This window comes from Manis pentadactyla, chromosome X, assembly GCF_030020395.1.
Source record: "Manis pentadactyla isolate mManPen7 chromosome X, mManPen7.hap1, whole genome shotgun sequence".
NCBI lineage: Eukaryota > Metazoa > Chordata > Mammalia > Pholidota > Manidae > Manis > Manis pentadactyla.
Genome location: NC_080038.1, coordinates 8122706 through 8146458, shown reverse-complemented (window position 1 = coordinate 8146458; position 23753 = coordinate 8122706).

Sequence of the window (23753 nt, the reverse complement as noted above, 5' to 3'; positions counted from 1 at the left end):
GACTACAAAGAGAAGCACAGGCTTCTGGAAAGGGCTCCAAATCTCTAAGCGATATTAGCATTTTGCTGCTTCCATTTCTTTTTGTGTTTGTTTCCCTTCGGTAGCTACTAGAGATATACTGTGTTGCTTTACACAGGCCAAACTAGGGAAAGTTTCCCTTACCACAGCTGGGTGTGTGGGCCTAAGATGGGACTTCTTCAGTTAATAGAAATATTAGATTATAATTGTTTTTCTCAGTCATTAAAAATATTATCCTTGTAAAAAGACAACCCAATTTATTTTACAGCATCTTACTATGTTGATGGACAGTGACTGTGAACGGGGATGTGGGGGGGACTTGGTGAAGGGGGGAGCCTAGTAAACATAATGTCCTTCATGTAATTGTAGATTAATGATACCAAAATAAAATTTAAAAAAATATATCATCCTTGGCTGTTATCTAATCCCTGGTGCTTTTTTATATTAACAACAACCTTTCATCCTTTTGAAAAAACAGGAAGTTATGATTAAGTAGAGAAACCAAGACCCTTCCCCTTGACACTGTGCTCATTAACTGACAGTCCTGCACCAGCGAGGAGTTTCTCATGGGAGCAGAAAGTGGGGCGGGATCCCCACCCTTGGGTTATACAAGACGACCTGGGTCATGCAACTTCTCTCTTGCAGCCACTTGGGCTTTTACAAAAGAATAATGATGTGAGACCCCAAAAGAGGACAAACATGTGACCATGCCTGTGGAGGTGAGCATGGCATTCAGGTGCCCACTGGGGGCTCACCCCGCTGCCGAAACAGGAGCCTGCTGTCCTCTGTCACCCGCCAAAATACATAGCTGCTCTACAGTTAAAAGTGAACAGGCTTCCCCCAAAACTGGAAACAGATGAACAAATACTTGTACACAAATATTCACATAGCACTAGACACAAAAAGTAAAAGATGGAAACAGCTCGAATGTCCATCAATGGATGAATGGATCCCAAGGGTGCTCTAGCCATGCAACGGAACATTACTCAGCCACAACAGGGCATGAGCACTGACACATGCTACAACACGGATGAACTTCAAAACATTAAGCTAAATAAAAGAAGCCAGACACAAAAGGTCACATACTGCATGATCCCACTGAATAGGAAATGTCCAGAACAGGCAAATCCATAGACACAGGAAGCAGACTGATGGCTGCCAGGGGTGCAGGTAAAGGAAAATTGGGAGTGCCTGCTTAATGGGTCAGGGTTTCCTTTTTGGGGGGTGAAGACACTCTGGAGTAGATGGTGTGGCGCTGACTGCGCAATGCTGAAGTTCTAAATGCCGCCAAACGGTAAACTTCAGCGTAGTCAATTCTAAGTGACTTTTACCTCAAACTTGAAAATTTCCAAGCCCAGATTGATTGTGGTGATGTCCCATTGAAAGCCTTTTTAATTCAAATAATGTACTTCACAGTAAAATATTAAAGAAAAAGTTACTATGGGAAAAGCAGGCTGGCAGGCAGATGTATTCAACCCATTCTATCCGTATTAAGTGAGCCTTCTGCATCTCACCTAGAGCAGGAGCGACCTGTAAATAGGGCGCCCCATTCTGTGAGAGGACCGGAAGAGGCGTGGCCAAAGTAGGGGTGGTTGGGAGAGCTGTCTTGATAGAAGGTAAATATGGACAAAGGCCTTGTCCCAGGAGGCCTCACCCGGCCTCAGCTGCAATCTCATCGGAAAGGTAATCAGTAAGGCGAGGCAGAATTTGGTTAGGATCTCAAAGGTGTGATAAAGAGTCGAAGTAAAGGTTGACAGAGTTTAGAGATGGAAAAGCTCCCTGAGGCTGGACTCCTTGCAGGCTGAAAGAGGGCACAGAGTGAGCTCCAGTCCTAACTGAGAATCGGAAGGCAGGGCTTCCAGCCCCTGGTCTGGGTCACCGCATGTCTATGAACTTGGTTAGCCACGTAACTTTCTGGGTCTTGGTTTTCTTTGCTAGGTGCTTCCCAGACTAAACTGACACCACAGATGTCTGCGGGACCCTTAAAACATAAAGACTCCCTTAGGGCTGCGGAAAAGGCCTCTTAGAGATCAACCAGCGGCTCTCAGACTTGAGGCCCCCGGGGCTTGTTAATACTCAGACTGCTGGTCCCTCACTCCCAGAAATCCTGACCCAGTAGGTCTGGGGTGGAAACCTGAAAACTTGCATCTCCAAAAAGTCCCCAGTAAAGCCGCTGCCTCAGCACACTCTAAGAACCACTGGGGCAAACTAACCAGGGGCTAGTTGCACCAACCCTGGCTGTTCATCAGAATCACTTGGAAAACATTTCAATGAACAAAACCCAGGGTCTCCCTCCATATGTAGTGAACCAGGGATCCTCTGTACAGTCTGGCCCCTTCTGTCCAGCTCTAGATACCGTGATGCTTCTGAGAGGTGGGGAGGGGGCTGTGTGCCTATGGTGGGTGCGATTCGGAAAGGAGGAGAAGGACACTGGGACGTGCTTGAGCGAGAATGAGCAGGAACAAGCTCCAGGTCAGGAATCAGCAGCCTATGGTGGGAACTATGACCCAGCTCGTCTTAGATCAAATTTAGTGACCACTCCCTGCATTTATTCAGCTCCTGCAGAAGGGAGGGAGGGAGGTGCAACAGGAAAAACAAAGTCGCTTTTGCACAGAGACGCTTGGGAAGGACTTGAGGAAACTTCACAAAGCGTTCCAGACAGTGTCAGCCCTGGTCTGCCAATATTTCTTCCTGCCTTCTTCTTAGTTTTCCCAGAATTAAATTTACATAATACTAGGAGTTTTTCAAATAAAAAATTGTAGCATGAATTCCTAAGAAATGAACTCCAGTGTACTAATGTCTTAGCAGAAAAGGTTCTCAGCTGCTGTTGCATGGAGTCCCTGGGAAGATGATTGCTCACCGAATATATTTAGTTGGTGGCATGGAGAGGAGCTGTCTGCTCCTGCTGGTTAGTACTCCCCACCCCAGCCCAGACACAGACCTCCGTAGCTGGGCTCACTTAGAGCAACTCCTGCCAGTCATTCAGTTATTTGACTTGCCTTGCCTATTTGACCTGAAATCATCGGCTAGAACAAAAATAGCAGGCAAGTAGGTCCTATTGCTTTAGAAAGAAAAACAGGATGTGTTCACTGCCAGGCACACAGAACCTGAGGGTAACATGGTAAGCTTCTATGATAGGTAATTTAATTGTCTCCCGAGAGTTTCGTTGGGCAGCCCCCTCCACGCCCCCAACCTTGCCATAGGACTAAACCTCCTTAATTGTCTTTTCTGTAAGCATGAGTGGTGTGATCATGCAGCTAGTGGCCCAGCTATTTGGGGAATTCTCCCTGGTAACTATCATTGTTTTATAAACCCTCTTTTCCTGAAGAGTGTAAATTCTTTAAGTTTGTGCTGTTATATATTAGCTCCTCGCAGCCCATAGTGTACTGCTGAACACATAGTATATTCACCGTTTACTTTTTTTAGTTTCAAAGGAGTACACAAGAGAACCCCTGGATGGTGGAACTGGTTTACTCACTCATCAGAAAATGCTGCCTAGAATATACATCTTCTTTAGTAGTTCCGAGGCAGCCATATTCTAGATCTCTACCATGTCTTCCCCGGATTTTTCTTGTGACTCTGATTCTCTCTCTTCTCAATCCATGTTATTCTACAGCCACAGAATGAATATAGCCATTATAGGCCTCGCTCATGAACAGAGGCAACTGGGGGCAGTGGAAGGAGGGCTGAGCAGGAATCAGATCTGGGTTTGGGTCTCAGCTCAGTGTTGGGTACCTAGGTGGCTCCAGCCCCTGTTTCTTTATCTGAGAAATGTGCATGACGATATCCAGCTTAGCCATACCTTCTCTCTCCAACTTGACTGTTAGCAACATGAAAGCAAAGACAGGGTTTTCTATCCCTTCAGTCCACTCCACATTGCCTCCTGAGTACCCCAGTGAGCGAAGTCAATACTTGCAGAACTGGTGTTTGGAGGAAGAAAGGAACACGGGAAGAAATTACTCTACGAGTGAGTAGAAATGCAAAACACAGAATCACTTTTTCCCAGTTTCTTCTATTCTGTGTTTTCTTGGCCCAAGGACAGAGGATTGCAGCAATGTTCGTGAAGGTCAGAAGGAAGGGTAATGTTTTGGCAAGCTAGTGGAACTCAAGAGAAGTTCAGAGATTTTGAAAGTCCATTTGCCCAACAACCAGTGAGTGAGGCTTCCATCCCCACAACCTTTATGCTGACCATCTTTGAATGCACAAAGGAACACTTGCTAGTAAATTATGTTTGCTGGGTATTAACATATCCTCAGAAGAGTGATGTGATGTGCTAACATGTCAGATACGATTGTTGTGTTTATCATAGGCCCCTGGAAGGTAACTGTGGGAAGACTTCTATTAAATGCCACAGACTAGACCATTTTCCTGCCTCGCCCTGGCAACAGGTCCCATGTGAAGGTTACTATGGGAAACACTCCCTGTTGAAAGAGTAGTCACGTCTGTAGCCCAGGAGGTTCCAGGAGCAACACTATTATGCTCGGGGACATGGTCTTCTGGGATTTCATCCAAGCTGTGGAAAGACAGCCCGGTAGGGGGAAAGAGCATTCTATAAACAAAACTAAAAGAACAGGGTGTTTGTTCATTTACACTCCTGGAAAAAGAACCAACAAGGCTCTGAGTTAGTTGGATCAGCAAAACTGACTGACTTTTAAGCTCCAATTTGCTCAGAAATACTTGTATCTCGTCTATGAGAGAGAGAGTGCATTTTCAAGTCATTTCTTGGAGCCACTTTGCAGGCAAAGTAGAATGTAATTCGGATGCAAGTAACTTGAGAAACACCAAGGGCACTGTAAAGAGCAACAGTTTGTTTAAAAATGAGTGTTTAACCAGGAGATTGATGAGATGTGTCTTGGATGGGAATGATAGAGCATGTTGGTGATCAGATTTAACCAACTATTGGGGCTGACAAACCACTCTGGAACAAAATTAGAAATGACCCCTGACTTATGGTGGTTTGACTTACAATTTTCTGACTTTACTATGGTGCAAAGGCAGTCAGTAGAAACCATACATGAATTTTGCATGTGGCTCCTTCCCCAGGCTAGCGCTGTGCGGTCCCATCCTCTCCCCATGCAGGGCAGGGCAGTGAGCCACAGCCCGCAGTCAGCCATGTGGTCACGAGGGTCAGCAACCAATACACTGACAACCTTTCTGTCCCCAGACAATCATTCTGTCTTCTGCTTTCAGTACAGTATTCAGTACATCACATGTGTTATTCACCACCTTATTATAAAATAAGCTTTGCATTAGATGATTTTGCACAACTGTAGGCTAACATAAGTGTTCTGAGCACATCTAACGTGGGCCAGGCTAAGGTGTGGTATTCAGTAGGGTAGGTGTATTAAATGCACTTTCAGCTTGTGATATCTTCAACTAACAGTGGGTTTATTGGGATGTATATCCATCATAAGCTGAGGAAGATCTGTGTGGCAGTAAGTAGAAGGAAGATAAGAAAGTGTATTATCTTCAGTGGGTTTTCTAGAAGCAAAACTTGTGACTGGGGTTTAGGTGCATGGGGGTTACTGAGGTAGTGCTCTCGGGAGAAGAGGAGGGAGGGCCAAGGCGGAGAAGAGGAGGGAGCAAAGGGACAGTTTGATCTCAGCTTAGCTTGACCCTGATCCCATGGGGAGCTCTGGAGCATGAAGAACACCACAGACCTGCACCTCGAGGCAAGAGGGTACTCCTTTGAAATTCCTCTAGCTCTGGGCTGCAGGGCAGTGGAGAGGTGCATAACCTCCCAGAAAAGGTGACCCCCCTTTGACCAGGGGCAATGCAGCAGAGAGGGGGACAGCTGTGAGCACCTGGCAGCTCGGGGACGAGGCATCAGCCCAGTAAAGGGGATCTGAGCGGGGTGCCACCAGTATCCACTCTAGTTGCCCACCCAAAGCCACATACTATTGAGTGGGATAGTCAAGACTAAAACACCTCTCAGCCTTGCCACTGGTTCGTCAGATCTGCTTATTATGATGGCAATACCTCCCGTTATGCCATCCTTTAAAAAGCATTCTCAGAGTTATTATCTCATCTCATGACCACCATAATCCTGGGAGACAGGACAGATATCTGTGGCTAAGAGAATGACCTGGCCCAAGGTCACACACCTGGAAGTAACATAGTGGAGACTAGAACCTTGTTCTATGGGGCACCACCACTTTATTATTATTATTTTTTGGTTTCATTAATCTACAATTACATGAGCAACATTATGGTTACTAGGCTCCCCCCATCATCAAGTCCCCCTCACAATCCCCATTACAGTCACTGTTCATCGGCGTAGTGAGATGCTATAGAATCACTACTTGTCTTCTCTGTGTTGTACAACCCTCCCCGTGCCCCCCCCACACACATTATGTCTGCTAATCGTAATGGGGCACCACCACTTTTATAGGTCAGAAGAGGCAGCTAATAGTGAGCCTATCACAATGCTTGGCAGTTGTGAGCCTCAAACAAGGGCCCCCATTTGAGCAGGGACTAGCTCAAGGAATAATGAAATTCCTTGTCATGTATCAGCAGTCCTGGGGTGGGGTTTCTGGTTTCTATTTCTAACTTTTGATACCAACTCAGTAATAACAGAAAAATAGTCTATTTTTATGAAATGACTCAGATGTCTCTGGAAACATTTACAATGCCTGGAATGTTTTGTGTTAATAATTTCCTGATCCGTATGCAGGAAGGCATTTTAATGTAATAGCTGATATAAAATTCTCATCCTTGTGGAGTTTAAATTTTGCTCTATACTTTCCTTGCATTTAAACTCAATCACAGTCAATCATGACATGAGCTGAATTTGTGATCACTTCCTCTGCTGTTTGGTTACTTTGGGGAGATCTCTCTGCTCTTCATCTTACTTTCCCCCTCTTCCCCGAAGCCTGCAGATCTTTATCATGATCTAATGGTTTCCTGCACAGGTGTCAGGATGTTCAGAGCCTGCTCTGTATTCTTGCATGGGATGGTGACGTCTTTGGCGAGCTCACCTGCACAAGGACATCGTGGAGCTGTGGAGCTGGAAGACCTCGGTTCCAGACCACAGTCCGTCTTGCATTGACCTTGTGATCTTGGAGCAAAAGAAAGCATGGGTGCTTATAATTGGGCATCTCCTTGGACCTAGCAATTGCATTTCTTATGTCTATTCTACAGAAATAATAGTAGATGTGCCCAAAGGTTTTATTATAAGGATGTTTATCACCACAATTTTTATAAGAAAAACAAAATGTCCAGGGATCCCTCAGTTTCCAATAAGAGACAAATGGTAATATGAACTGTACTTATACAATAAAATAAGATGCATTTCAACTAGAATGTTTATCAGAACCCCCACAGGGCTTGTTAAATAAGACACACACTGCTGTGCATCACCCCCAAAGTTTCTGATGAAGTAAATCTAGTACAGGATCTGGGAATTTGCATTTCTAACAAGTTCTAAGGTGATGTAGGTACTACTGGTCCAGGGACCGCTCTTCAGGAACCAATTGCTATACAAGAATATGTAACGCCACAATCTCTATATATTAGTCTGCAGAGGCAATGTATGTGACAAAAAGTACTTTAAACCTATTTTTTGTAAATCAATATGAATTTTTAAAAAGTTGAATGGTGGTAAACTTTGAGTCATCTTTGGTAGTTGGTTGGGGGGCCGGTACCCTCCCCACTCCTCAGGTTTTGCCCTCAGAACTCCTAGCCCTGGCTCTAATCCCACCTCCAGCTCTCATGGGCTGTTAGATCTTGAGCAAATTAGCTAACCCACCACAGCCACAGCCTCCTCGCCTATAAACAGATAATGACGCTTACCTCATGGAGAGGCTTGGGCCATTGAGGGAAATAATGCAACACTCATGTATGTTCATTTAACGGCTATCCGTGGAACCCCTACTGTGCCCGGACTGTGCTGGTGGCAGAAGGTGAAGTGATGAAGGTGGCTCAGTGGCTTCACACACTTCAAGGCTATCGAAGGACAAAGACATTGGACACTTCCCCCCATCTGTTTCCTTGCACAGACAAATGTCAGTGAAAGCACATCTTCAAATAATCCCAATTTTCTAAACGGCTGCATGATGGGATCTCAGTGTCTTTTCCCTTTACAAAGGAATGTATTTCCGGATTCCTCTGATAAGCCTGTCCTTCCAGCATAATTTGATTTAAACCGATTTTTTTCAGGATCAAACCTGCTGTGTGAAGTGAGTCAAAGGCCATACACAGTGTGCCTTGTCCTGGGCCCACCCTGTCTCAACCTGGGTGAAGGGTTAGCCCTGTTGTTGGGCAGATGCATCTTGGGAGGTCTCTTCTGGCACATTGGGTAAAACCTCCACCTGGATTGGGGGGTGGTTCTTGACTCTGACCGAGAAAGAATTCTCGAACAGATCGGATGAGTGCAGGTAAGGAAGGAATTCATTAAAGCGAGAGTGGCAGTGAATGGCAGCAGGCGTGCACGCAGCAGAGAGCAAGGCAGAGCAGAGGGAGGAGAGGGAAGCTCACTGACCTCCTGCTCGGCACAGGGCTGATCCCTCGCCAGCTCCTGAAGCCAGCGTCACCTGGTATCCAGGGTCCACTCGAATCTGCACAGCATGAGAACTAAGCCCCCACCACCCCAGGATTTGGGGAGCCACAAAGCACTGGATGGAGTGAGATTATGTACTGAGAACTTCCCAAAGGCAAAGAAAGGAGATTTTTGGGGCAGGCAGCTGCTGTCCTATCCGGGTCACCCAGGTGACAGGAACTTGCAAGCCCAGATCAGAGATCTCAGTAGCTCTTCCCTTCTTGTCGAAAGTAGGACAGAGAAAGTGAAGACTTGTTGTTAAGTCTAGAAAATGGAATGAAATAGTAAAGTGACAAAGGCATTTACCATCGGAGGTGGTGGTTGAAGAGTTCTTGTCTTTATCATGGAAAAGAGTTCAGAGACAAGTGCAATCGACTTATGCAACAGGCAAGTTTATTTGATAAAAGACAGTACACACTCAGACGGGACTGCAGGCAACCGCAGAGAGGAGGTACGCTTAGAGGCTTAGGATTCTGTCCTTTAAGGCTTCTAAGAATAGGGCAAAGAGTACAGGGAGTGGCGTAGGCTTGCTATGCGGTCTCATATCTGTCTCCAGTGAGAGACATTATGTCACCATCCATATTCTGCCATCTAGATATTCTGTAAAATAAACTTAATACAAAGAATTTCATGGTCCTGTTCTTCTCCAAGATAGTGGTTGCCCTCAAGCAGTAGGGACATATCATTTAGGAGTACTTGACCTGCCTTAAGATGGGGTCAGTTGTTGGTTAATTACCATAAAATAGGTTAGGAATCTTACCTTCTAACTCCCTAGTTTTTAAAATGGAATCTTAGCCTTACGATGGAGTCCCTCCTGGTGCTACTGCACTATTTATATCTCAGCATTTTTCATCATAGGCAGGAAAATTTCATCATGATGCTTGTCCCATGTCCCTGCCCTCCCTCAGCCCCCCTTTACAGAGGCCTGGGACAGTGAAAATGTCTGGGCGCCTCATGCAAAGTGAGTCTGGATTCTTATTAGCCTCCATGCACAATCCAGAAGTAAATGTTCTTTATTCCATCTGTGAACAAACTTCTTGCCATGACCCAACGTAAATGAGTGTTGAGATCTTGCAGACATGTTGTGTAAAACCCACACAGCTCAGGGCAGCACAGGCCTCGGGGGTCAGCTTTCAGCCCAGAGCTATTCTGCTAATAGAGAAGGAGGCCTGGGGCTGAGGTTGTGAAGAAACTGGCCGCTCTGGGCACAGTGGGAGAGGCCCCCAGGCAGGACCTGGGTTATCTGGGAGCCTGGACTTCCTGGGCACGGGCCTCCCAGGCTTCTCTCTTGGTCAACCATGTGGCTTTATCTTGATCATGCTGTTTATTGAACCTGCCTGTACCTGGGAGGCCCTGCAGGCCACAGGTGTGTTTTATTGCCCTGGGACTTTAACTATAAAAAGAAAGGGGAGGCAGGGGAGAAAGCTGGATCAAACCTTTCAAAAAACAAAACCAATACAAGTCCAAGAGTAAAAAAACGACACAATTATACTCTATTTTAGAAGGAGATCATTTTTTACTAGGTAGCTAAGGCTTTATGTTTCCTGGCATTTCTTAAACTTCCAGAAAAAGCTGTAAAGGTGCCCGTCAAATGTCACTGTGGAAGGAAGGAAACCCAACTCATGAAACAGGGGTCAATCAGAACCAAGGTGGATTATAAGTTCTATGTTATTTCCAAGTAAGAGACTGTTAACATCTAAGTGAAAACTATGGCAAAAACTACCTCACGAAAACTTTTTGAAAGAGAATTGACTCTGCAGTGCCTCTAGAGAATAATGGAAAAGCTAACTAACCTACGAATCCCTTTTTTAAAACATGAGATATAATTTATATAGCACAAAATTTACTCTTTGAAAGTGCACAAGTAAGTGGTATTTAGGATATATACAAAGTTGTGCAACCATCACTGCTTTCTACTTCCAAAACATTTCATCAGCTCCCAAAAGAAACTCCATACTCAGTGGTGGTCACTTCCCATTCCCCCTGCCCCACCCCTGATAATAACTCATCTGCTGTCTGTCTCCACGCACTTGCCTGTTGTGGATATTTCCCATAAGTGGAATCATACAATATGTATTCTTTTGTGTGTGGCTACTTTCACTCAGCATAATGTCTTCAAACTTCATTCCACTTTATGGCATATATGAGTACTTCACTCCTTTTTATGGCTGACAATATCCCATTGTATGGACATGCCAGATTTTGTTTATACAGATGAGGTAGGATACAGGCGGTCAATGATTCTTCTGCTTGGGTGGTCAGTGGTGTTTACAATTAGTGTATAAAAGTTATATTAATAGCCATATTTAAAACAATGCAGCCTGCTTTGGGTTAGGTCTCTAGGCGCCCACCTAGTCACCTAGTGAGTGCCCATTTAGTCACCTCAGTTGAAAGAACTTCTCTGAGGGGAAAGTGTGTGAGGCACTGTATCTATGAAGCTATCTCCAGACTAAATAATTGTTAAGCTAAAAGGTAAACACAGCCAATTTTCAAATGCAAAATGTCACTCAAAGTGTAGTCAAATGTTGAGATATTCAGGGAATTGCATGTTAAATATTCTAGTAGAACCAAAGAAGATGCACAGATGGTCAATAAACATATGAAAAGATGTTCCACATCAGATGTCATCAGGGAAATGCAAAGTAAAACAACAATGAGATACCACTACACACCTATTAGAATGGCCAAAGGCCCAAATCCCAAACACCAACCATACCAAATGCTGAGGAGGATGTGGAGCTCCTGTGAGGCAACAGGAACTCTCATTCACTGAGGGTGGGAAAGCAAAGTGGGACAGCCACTTTAGAAGACAGTTGGGTGATTTCTTACAAAACTAAACATACTCTTACCATATGATTCAACAACTGTGCTCCTTAGTATCTACCCAAAGGAGTTGGAGATTTATAGCCACACAAAAACCGGCACACAGATGTTTATAACAGCTTCATGTATAAAAAGCTTTGCCAGCTGCACTTGCCAAAGCTTCAAGATGTCCTTCAGTAATTCGACGGATGACTAAACAGTGGTCCAACCAGGCAATGGACCTTCAGGGCTAAAAAGAAATCAGCCATCAAGCCATGAAAAGGCATGGAGGGAACTTAGACCAAGAGGCCAATCTGAAAAGGCTACAAACTGTAAGATTCCAACTATATGACATTCTGGAAAAGGCAATGGTATGGAGATTGTGGAAAAAGATCAGTGTTTGCCAGGGGGATGGGAAGGAAGAAAGGATGAATACGAAGAGGATTTTTAGGGCAGTGAAACTACTCTGTATGATACCATAATGGTGGCTACGTGTCATTATACATTTGTCCAAACTCACACAATATACACCAAGAGTGAACTGTGATGTAAACTATTGACTCTTGGAGATAATGATGTGTAAATGTAGGTTCACTGTAACAAATGTCCCCCTCTGGTGGGAGATACTGATAATGGGGGAGGCTGTGCATGTGTGGGAGCAGGGGGCATATGGGAAACCTCTGTACTATCTCTTAAGTTTTGCTGTGAACCTAACACTGCTAAAAAAAAAAAAACCACAAGTCTATTTTTAAAAGAATTTTAGTGGAGTCCTTGGCACTAAGAATTTGCTTATAAATACTTGCTGATAACAAGGCCATTTTCCCTGTAACTATTTGGTCTTCCCCCAGCAAGACTTTTTAACCCTGAAATGCTGTGTCCACAGCATGTGAAGAGTCCCACTGAGAGTTTTAGGACCACTAGTTTCAGCCCAGTACCTTGGAACGAAGTTCTCATGTGCTACTTACCTGTTGGGGACTCAGTTTCCTTATCTGAGAATTGGGGAGTTGCCCCAGGTCATCTCTAAGGTCCCTTTTAGCTTTCCCAGTCTGGGTGCTAGGTGGCGTCCAACAAGTCAGTGTATAAGGTTGGCTCCAAAACTCTGACTCAAACCTGCCTGTCTGTACCCTAAGGGATATGTCAGACCCAGTAACCATATTTTTTAGATCAAAATGCAGGGTCTATTATCCAACAAACGATTTTTTTTAAGTTTGAGGACTTATCTGGGCCCCCTATAACCAGGAATGTTTGATATAGGAAAACCGGAATGTTCAGAAATACATAAAAAAGGAAAGTAAAATTGCTCATGGATTGTTCTCATTCAGGATAACCACGAAGATATCTTGCTGGTTTTCCTTCCAGTCTTTCTGGAACTGTTTATTTCCAAGTCTATCTTCCCTAGACTGTGAATGCCATGTGTTTTATTCTTATGTATCTTCCCAAAGGCTGGAACTTAGCTGGTATCCATGAAATTTTTCGTTTAATAAATCAATTAAGTTTGCATGGCAAAATACTTTCAATTCCAAGGTATTTCTATAACTTATGGGAATAAAAGAGCAAAGTGATTAAAAAGTTGCTCTATGTCAAGAAGCAACCTTAGTTTGGGGGTGCTCATCACATGCCTAATCATGAAGAGTTTCCCATTACAGATGATTTTTTAATATTTTAATTTAATTTTTAATTAATGTTTTAGGGAGCAGGGGGTGGGGGCAGAGAGGGTTACAGAGGCCATAACATTTCTTTAAGAAAAGCCAGGCCCCAGGATTCAGAGCTTCTGGCTTTAATAGAGAAGGCAGAATTAGTTGAGTAATCAAAGTTCAAACTCCTGCAGACAGGACTCTCTCCCTCTCTCTCTTTTTTTTTTTTTAAGACTTTGACTTTTTGAAGCAGTTTTATGTTCACAACAAAATTGAGAGGAAGGTGCAGAGATGTTCCACTTACCCCTTGCCCTCACATGCACAACCTCCCCCACTATCAACCTCACTCATCAGATGGGTCATTTGTTACCAAGGATGAACCTGGACTGATACATCCTTACCACTCAAAGTCCACAGTCTACAGTACGAGATTTTGCTCTTTTATTACTTCATGTACATTGCTCGCTTAGCATTGTATTCAGCTGTAAGTCATTGAAAACCCAAGATGAGTGGCTTAGACCTAGAGGAATTCATCTTTTCACAGAACAGGAAGTTTGGAGACAGGCGGTTATCAACATTCAGGTTACAGAGCTCCCTCCCTCTCACAGCTGGGCCCCCTCCCTGCAGCTCTCTCGGCCTTTCCCTCACTTTGCAAGTTACAAGCATCACTTCTGCATTCAAGGCAGGAGGAAAATGGGAAGAGAAGAGGGGAAGGCCACACGGCTGGCTCAGCCTCTTTATCATGGAAGCAAAAGGTTTCCAGGGTTCACTCCTGTCCCAAGCGGACTCCTGCCAGCTCTCACTGCCCAGAATCAGGGTGCGTGACTGTTCCTAGCTCCAAGAGGGTCCGGGGAACAGCACTGTGCCCACTGCTACTGCAAACAAAACAGAGAAGAGGTGAATGATATGCACGCACCAGTATTTGTCATACATGCTGCGACAACCAGCAGCTGTGTGGCTCTTTAGGGGATTTGAGTTCATGGACATGAAGTGCTCATATCAGCGGGCATCCAGGGTAGGGTAGCTTTCAATAGTAACACTAACTACATTTATTACAACAAATCCTTTTCACATACGGTTTTTGTTGATCTTTAAATATTTCTGACAAGTAGGTCGGGTAAGTCTTCTCATTCCCACTGTATAGATGAGAAAACTGAGACTCAGATCAGGTGCAGCTACACGTACATGGCAGACCCGGGAATCTGAATCTAATTCTTGTGCCTGCACAGCGTGTGTCAAGACCTGCAGTTCTGTGTCTGCCTGCTCAGTCACTGCTGCCCGTTCAAACTTTGCTGAGCTCATAGGATTCAAAATACTGAGAAACGAACAGGTCAGCCCGAGCCGGGAGCCTGTGGAAGACAGCGAGTTGGTCTGTGGCTTCCTCTGCCTGAGACAGCCTGTGGGCTTTCCTTTGTTCACTGCAATGTTCTGGCGGCAAGCGCGGGCTGGCAAAACGTAGACGGAGGAGCTGTGGTCGTCTTGGGCAGTCCCCCCTTCAAAACCTCCCATTACAATGGAAACGAACAGCCCACGGCGGATGCTTGCCCTATAAGCAAGTCAGTGGCTGTGCAGAGGGGAGGCCACCTTCGCCTTGGGTGCAGGGTAAAAATGTGTTTTTAGAAAGACAAATCCTTTAAGATCTCTTTTTTGAAATATTTTGAAACATGCAGCTTTGGAGGAGTTGTAATGCAATTTCAGGCACCAAGACCCATAAAACATCCTTCCACTGAATGTTGGGCAAAATGCCTTAAGAGTGGCCCTGGGATGAAAATTTATACAATACTTGGAAATAAGCAAAAGAATGACCCCGTGTCCTTTCAAAGCCTCCCTGAGGCACAGCCTATCAAGCCAAGGGTAATTAATTCTCTATGGAAATGCATCTTTGACTATTATTTATTAGGACTAGGACGCTACGAAGTTGATATTAGCACACAGACTGATAAGTTACAAGCGATTTTTGTCCATTAGAGTTTATCTTTTTTTGTCCAATAGAGTTGCAAATCATTTCCGTTTGCTAAAAAAGATAACCTCAAAGGTTACAGTTTTATTGCCTTGCAGGACATTGAGCAGTTCTGTATCTATCTTTGCAATCATATTTTCACATTATTTTTGCCACTGTGTATACTTCAGTCTCCCCTATATGCTGGTTTCCTCATTAATGAATTATGTCTTTGATACACTTTCAGCATATATTTGTAAAAAAGTCATGTTTCTAGCTATTTGAAGTTTCCTTTGGCAGTGCCTTAGCAACTCTTATAGAGAGAATGAACTGTAGTATAAGTACTAAGCAATGCAAAGATTATAAAGTGCAGAGGAAAATCCCACTGGGAGTCTATGTGCTGTTTAACTTGATCCTTGCCTTCGGGTGTTCATAAACACTGTCTAGAAGCTATTCCTCTCAGGGTGTTGGTACTGGATTCTAGAACAAAATCATAATAAACAAAACAATGTGAAATGAGAAAGTCCAGTGCAAACAAATGGATGAACATAGAAATTACAATTTTAGAAATGAATTTGCATCTGGTGGTGCTAGCCACCCAGAGAGCATTCTCCTGGCCTCTGAATTCCATATCTCTATAGTTACTTGCTTTCTTTCCGAGCTCAGAGACTATTTTCAAGGCCATGTGCTTTGGATGGAATTTCTCATGCAAAGAAAAACAAGCTGCATCAGGCATATTTTCCTAATCTCCACAGCAACATTTCCTCCTCCGGGGGAGAGGACACACATTGCAAAGATTCAGAAGTCAGGGCCTTCTCAAATAGATACCAACTTCAAACAGTCTTTACTTGTCCCATTTGATGTCTCTGGTCCACTAGGAGGGACTTACTGAGTTCCAGGTTCTAGAAACAATTGCTTGGCATCTAGTGACAGAGGATTACAGTTGTATTTATTTATTTTAACCATCTTGGTAGCGGAGCCCAGGGAGTCTGGGGAGAAAGAGGAGTACTTGAGAAAAAACAAATTATATCCTGCTACTTATTATGTTAGTATATGCATGTATGTGTATAACAGAGGGCTCTTGTTTGAGGCTACCCTTCAGTTTTGGCACTCCCCTGAAACTTAGAGATCATAGAAGATCCCATGTGCTTTGTTGGTAAATTTGTTTTAAAAATAGTAATCGCCTAGACCACATCATCACGTGAGGTCCTGCAATCCCTGACCACATGTTTCTACTATGAAGGCAGTTGCATGTGGGGACGTTGGGAGTGTCAGCTCAACTGGCTTAACTCCAGTAGTGATGTTCCTTTCAGAAAAACACACTTAACCCCTGAAATTTCCAGGACGATTTCCACCAGCAGATCCCAAGAAGAGCTCTGGGACAATTCATGTCAGAGTTCTGTTATGCACACTATATGCAACTTACAAATGCCTACAAAGAGTAAGCTCACATGACAATCCTGTCCTTTATGTCTGTAATCCATTTATTGCCTCTGTCGCACTCTAGATACTCAAACCTCTCACTCAAAAAAAAAAAAACTATGAACTACATACATAACCACTAGACATTTTTTTATCATTGGTGCTGCTTACTATAAATTACAAAATAATATTTTATGGATCATGTTACATTCCTAGAAAGGCAGGCAGGAAGTAGGAAGCCCCAGATGTGTCAGGGAATCTTGGAATTGCATCCTGTTCTAAGGCAATGGGGTAGATGCCTTCTCCCTGATGTTCTCATCTCCCTGTCCCCCCAATGTAGTAACTCTATTTTAAAAAGATATTAGATTCATCTGACATTACTCCTTCCTGAGAGTTGCTATTTGATGCTGATGATGACTGGTTTTTAGGAGCTCAGTATCAAACCTTTGATAATCATGTTAGACTCTGATGCAAAGGTATTCAGAATCAGTGGTATTCAGAATCCGAATTCTGATCCTCACAGTTCTGGTGCTCATTCATTCTCTCTGAGCCTGCGGTGGTGGTTAGCGGACTCAGGGTAAGTTTCCTCAGTTCCTTAAGATATCTCTTGTCCCAATGAGGAGACTCAAAAATAGTGACAAGTATTATCATTCATGCATTTGGGAAATATTTGAAAAATACAACCACTTTCCAGTGTGTTAAATGATTCTCACCAAAACTTAAACTCTCTCGTCTGCCTCTCAAGGTAATATTCCCATACATCTCTATTGAACACTTCCATCTCTTGTCTAGAGACATAAAATTTGCCTTGTTTCTTAGGCTTTTTTTAAAATTGAAATAAGCATGCTCTTTTGTTTGCCTTTCTGATCTAGAATGTAGTCAGTGTGCCGGACAATATCCTCTTCAACAATTAATGGGTGAGATAAGATGACCTTGTGATTTGTTACGGCTCCCCCAAGGCACAGTATACTGGAAAATAAAAATCTAGTCTATTATAGCTTTTGACCATATTTTTCTTAAAGTGGGAGAGTCAATTATATAATAATCTCTGGCACAACCTCACCTTTTGCAATATCACTCTTTATATGACCCAACCGAGAAAAAGAAGGGTCTACATCCTTTTTCCACAGCCACCGCCAAACAGAATAACGTTACCAAGGGCTTATGAGACTGAAAAGATCCAGGAGCCAGGTTGTCTGGAGATCTTCCCACTCACCGAAATCTCCTAGCAGCCTTTCTTTCCTGCACTGTAAGATGAAAGACTAAAATCCAAACCAAACACTTTGTGGTATTACTGAAGGTTTCTCCATTGTAATTGAGTTTGTCCTTCAGTGAATTCCTCAAGTTTTCTTCAAATTTTCTAAAGAAGCGTTAGAGCTTAACGCTTCTTTTAAAAACCTGGAAGAAAAGTCCTTTGTAAATTTTCTCCCATCCAGAAGGCTTGCTTACATGCCTTTCTGTCCGTCTGGTCTCCTAGACTCTGTGTTTCCTGTGATATTTGCCTTTACTTGGTAATGCTTTGGATCCATACAGACCCAAGGAAGGATTCTTTCACTGGGAAATTTTCACACCACATATTTTTTGTTTGTCATGTTCTAAAGTGATCAAAGACTGGGTGCATTCAGAGTTGTATGCTGGACCCACTTCCCCAGCTCATCCTAATACTATCACCTCCCTGACAGTACGGACTGCTTCTATCTTGCTCCTGCTGTATCTCTAACACCTAGTCCTGTATCTAGTGCTCAATATGCATTTGTTGGGATGATGAAATTAATCCCTTCCCCTAAAGATGTCATATAGAGTACAAGCCACTCATTTGTGTAAAGGAGCTCTAAGTGCAGCTAAACTTCACTGGGCCAGGGTCTAGAGACATGGTTCTGGAGGTTTCTTTGTGCCCTAAATCCCTCTGGATATGCACTGAGGGCAGTGGAAGTTCTGCATTTTGAGTGCTCACCTAAAAAGGGTAGGCTGACATTTCAGAGACTGACCAACTCCCTAAATCCCATCTGTGAGCTCTGCGTAAGAGCCTCCTCTCTCAACTGTCTGGGAATAATTATCTGGGAAGAGACATACCCAGGGCTGAGGGCCCAGAAAGGGGACTTTCTGAGTGGTGAGAACATGGGGACCTGAAAGAGAGACTCGGAGGTCACTGATGGCCAACAAGGGCTGTAAGCAGACTGTGAAGAACTGGGGTCAGAGAGACAGTTGAAGAAACTTGACTGAGAAAGGAAGGCAGGGAGATAAAGCTTTCCTGGCACAGAGATGTTCCTTCACACGTACGCTGTAAGCAATATCACTGGAGGGGGGTGTGTGTCCTGAAGTTGAGATCTGGTATTAAAGGAAATTGGGACCTGACATTGAGCCAGAAATGGGGATCTAGAGCCAAAGCGCTCTCCCTTCCAGTTACTAGGACAGAGAATCATCAGGAAAAAAGAAGATATAATTTAACTTGTCACACTTTTATTGAACACCTGCTTTGTTCTGATGAGGCTAGGAACAAGGGAAAAAGTAGGGGCCCTTTCCGCAAGGAGTTTGCACGACTGCCTGTCCTGGTCCTAAAAATCTGGGAAAGGATGACCGGTGCTTCTGAGTCAAGCTAAAAGGAATCACAGTAACTATCTTGTGTACCCACCAACCCGCCCCCTGCCCAGTTCTCTCATAAAAGCACAATGGTGCTCAATTGGGAGCAATTTTGCCCCCCAGGGGACATCGGGCAATATCTGAAGACAATTTTGGTTGTTGTGATGAAGGGGGAGGGTTTTCTGGCATGGAGTTGGAGGCTAGGGATCCTGTGGTGTGCAGGACAGCCCCCGCCACAGAGAATGGCCCAGCCAAGAGGCCCAGCAGTGCCGAGGTCGGGCGTCTGCAGAAAAGGGCTTTGTACACTGTCAACCACTGACCAGACTTCTCCAGTGCTTCCTGTTTCGCTTGACACATGGGGACAGGGTCGCTACTACAAGAAAAGCAAATGAAGAGAATACATGATTCCTTGGGCACAGTCTTTAGAGGAGAAATTCCACCAGCTCTCCTGGGTCATGGCAGCGGGAAGTTACCCAAACTGCAATGAAACCACCCTGGGAGCTTTGCAGCTGGGGTAAATTTTATCAGAAAGCGTACTCAGGGAATACCAGAGCATTTAAAGTTCGTCTAAGCTAAACATTATAGGAAGATCAGAAGGGTAAAGCTGGTGCAACAGACATCATACAGCTCATCCTGCGGTAACAGAAGTGGCTTCTGCTCATGTATGTCCTCGCCCCTATCAGTGCAGCTAATTGAGAAATAATGGGCAGAATTGTTAGGGCAACAAGGAAGTGCCCAGAGCTCTGATCTACAGTTGTCTATGAGTAAAACCTGCCAGTCTATATTTGAAAATGACGTTCTTTCAATCAACTTTCTTCAAAGCATTAAGTCATTGAAAACAAGTAAAGGTGTACCATCTGCATGTACCTCCTTTTTTCCTTTCAGTTTTCTGCACCGGCAATTAAACAGACATCGAACAGCTTGGTCCTTATCACCGCAGATCTGCTCACTTAGAGTTCTTCTTGCCCTTGTTTTTTCTTTTCTCCAGGACACCTTGCTTTTCTGTTAGGCCACCCAGACCTTGATCCTGCAGGGCTGGAATTCTTGGGAGCACTACCCCCTAGCCTAGGAAGGGCTGGGAAAAAGTTAGAGCCTGGGAAGAGCAGATGTCCGGGACCTGAAAGCTTCTGCGGGGCTCCTCAGCTGGGCCACAGCTGCAGCGTTCACCCTTCCCCACCCTCTTCCTCCAGGGACAAAGCCTCTGCATCACAATGCCCCTCCACAGGTGTCCGAAGAGGAGCTAAACCCTGCTTCTCCCTGCCGGCCGGCCGAGCCTCCTCCAGGGCTGTGGACTCCCCCCAGCACTATGCTGCCTGGCACCGCTCCATCCCACCATCCCACCCGCCTCTGAGGGAGCACCCACTGGGAGCGCCCCGAGTTAGTTATTTTAATGGAGTACAAGACCTACCCCTGAAGTGACTGTGATTCAGATGTTTCTTGTCGACCCACTCCCTAAATAAAGTCTTTTGGTAGAAATAAATAAATTTTATGGGGTCACAAAAAGATACGCTGGTTCATAAATCTACTCTGCATGCACAATGTCCGACGAACAGCTAGGTGATGGTTTACCAAAGCTATGAAAGAAGACTGCCAAGCCAAAAGCCCATGTATCTTGTTTCAAGTTAGTGCTGCTAAGAGAAGGAATAAATGAATGAGGTGTTTGGATGTAATTAATTTTGTGATTTTAGAGACACCCCTACAGCTCAGGCTGCTGAGGTTGACAGGCATGTGTGTGGTGATGATGGAAGGGAATCTGATAGGTGATTGTGTCTGATGTGAAAAGAAACATGCAGAAGAAAAATAAGCTTAGACTAGCTAACGAAAAATGGGAATAGTTGTGCAGGCTCAAAAAGTGCCCACACATTGTTGAAGGTGCGTGTTAAAAAGATAAATTCGACATTTAAGACAGTTTCTGGGCCAAGCATGGAATTCCTCCAGGAAAAAAATCCAACTGCACTGCTGTAGCTATAATATGCTCCAACCAAGGGGCTAAAGAACATGGCCACAAGCCCTTATTATCATCATTAGTACTTGAATAAAAGTACATAGCTCAGGAGGCCTCGGTGAAATGAAGTGGTTAGAATATATCCCTTTGCAAAAATATTCCTAAAACTTCCTTAGGCTTCCAAGCTTTTGTTATGAACATGATCCGCCTTTGGAGCTAAAATAAGCAAATACAAGATGAGAGTCCACTAAAGGAATTCAAACAAATAGGGAAACTTAGCTTCTTGAAGTTGACACAGGAAGTTGATGGTTTCACATTCACAAACTAAGCAGCCCTAGGAAATGAGAACGTATTCTATACCGAAAGCTAATGTGAAAAACACATTTGCAGAACACTTAGAACAGTTCCCAGCACACAGCTTTGGTTTCCTTTAAAGCTGCGACCAGAAACGCAGGAAATCTGGAAGTGTACTCTACATCTAAGTTTTCACATCACAATATATGAGAATGTTGCCTTTGGCAAGCTCACGTGACTCTAATAGAGAGGTCGGCAAACTATGGCCCGTGAGCCAAATCCCACCTGCTGCCTGTTTTTGTACAGCCTGAGAGCTGGAATGGGTTCTACATTTTTTAACGGTGAAAAGAAAAATCAAAAGGAAGATAATATTTCATTACCCATGAAAATTAATTGAAATTCTGATTTCATTGCCCGTGAATAAAGTCTGTGTACACAGAGCTGTACCCAATTGTTTACACATAGTCTGTGGCTGCTTTTGAGCTGCAAGGGCAGAGGTGAGCCCTTTCAGCAGAGGGCCCTATGGCCTGCAAAGCCGAAAAATATTTACTGTCTGGCCCTTTACAGAAAAAGTCCGCTGACCACTCCCCTGCCATGCAAAGGCGGGTTTCATCTGAAAGGAAAAGTACAGAAAAACAATATGGAGAAAAGGGAAGAGAGGAAGATGCCCCCTTCATGAGCTGATTTTCATAAACTGCACTTGACCATCTCCTGTGCATTCGAACCCACTTTCGTGACACCTGGTCATCTGGGATTAAAGAGGGCTGCCTGCCCTGCGAGAACCTGGCCAGGCTTTCTGCTGTGCGATCTGTGGAAAGCTCAGGTGTGGTTTGAAATTGGATGCAAAAGTTGGAATTTGTTCTTAGGTTAGCTGGTGTAGGTTACCTAGGTTACACAACAAAGCAAAAATAGCTGAAATGTCTGTGTAAATGAAAAACAAATGAACACTGGGAGGGAGTAATGGGTTTTCAGAAGAAAGAGCAATGTTCTTTTCACTGGAGCGCCTCACTGGGAACAGCTCCCTGGCAGTGAGTGAAGGGACAGGGGCGGAAGGACTCTGTGGGTCCCGGCGGGGCTTCCAATCCACCCGCAGAGTAGGCACTGGTGTTGCTGGTGGGCTGCAGCAAAATGTAGGGCTGCCTGTCCCTACTGCTACTGGGAAGGTCGATAAGAGTATTTTGGTAATAAACTCCCATGTAACTTCACAGTGGTGAGAAAATGATAACTTTGGGAATGAGCCCCACAATAGGTTTTGTGATTTTTTTCGGCACACTTTTTTTTTTTCAAATTCTGATGGAAATTAGCAGCAAGGCATCAGAAATGCTAGAGGTTGAGGTGACCAGTTACAGACCTTTGCTATCCCAAGTGGGGCTCATGGGACAGCAGCATCAGAATCTCCTGGGAGCTCTTTGAAAATGCATAATCTCAGCTCTCCTCCCAGAGCGGCTGAATCAAAATCTGCATTTTTAACAGGATTCCCAGATCCTCTGCATATGCATTAATTTCCAGAAAGCACTAATTGAAGAAAAGTGCCCAAGATTCAGGGTCTTAGAGACCCAGTTGCAGTTACATCGACAGGTGCTAATTCCCTGGTGACCTTGGTACATTCCTCACCATCTTTTTGCCTCAGCCATCTTCTCTCTAAAGTGGGGCTGATGTCATTTTCCCCACATCTTGGGACTATATTCTCACTTGCCACATGGGACCTTGAACACAAACCTGCTTGAAAGAGTATTAAGTGCTCCATGGTTATGAGATATTATTAGTGGTAATGGCTACCATCTACAGAACCTTACCCAGGTGTCCTACTCTGTGCTGGTTTCTGAGGATGGAGTGTTCATTCCAGTCTCACATAAACTGTCTGATGAGAGCACTATTATCAACTTCACCTTCTTACAGAGCTGCGCCACAGAGGAATGAAGTGCCGCCCCCGACGTTGCCCATCTTGTGAGTCGCAGAAGTGGAACCTGAGCCTCGAGGCTATGTTCTTACCCCCGACACTATGCTGCCTCTAAAATACATTATTCAACAGTGGGAACGGATGAAATGATCACAGACCGACAGTCTTAAAACCACTGCTCAGTGAAAACAAAGGCATGACATGGTTTAAACTCTTTGGTTTTTTTAATATAAAAATGGAGAAGAAAAATTTAAAAAGAGAAGTTCCCTGGAGATTAGTGACTCAGGATCCCAGAGCGCACAAACCAACCTGAGTGTGTTAGCAAAAACAGTGACCAGCTGCTTTCCGCTGTGATTTTGCTTCTAGCAGGTGAGCGTGAACACATGACTAGCACACACAAGACGCAGCATGAGTTCCCAGGTTCTTACCTGCCGAGACTCACTGTACCTCCCACTTTCTAAAACAAGTAATTGGAGTCACAGCTGAAGGAAGGGCAAGTCTCAAGAGCAGAAATTGACAGAGCTGACCCTAATCTTACAATTTGGTTCTAAAATGTCGACGGTATAAAGATGTTTGGTACATTCGGCAGGATCTGCTCTGATCCTCCTGGCCCCACAAATGTGAAGCTTCCTAATAGTTCTAAACAAAGGTGCTCTGCCACGCAGCCCTCTGGAGAGCCCCTC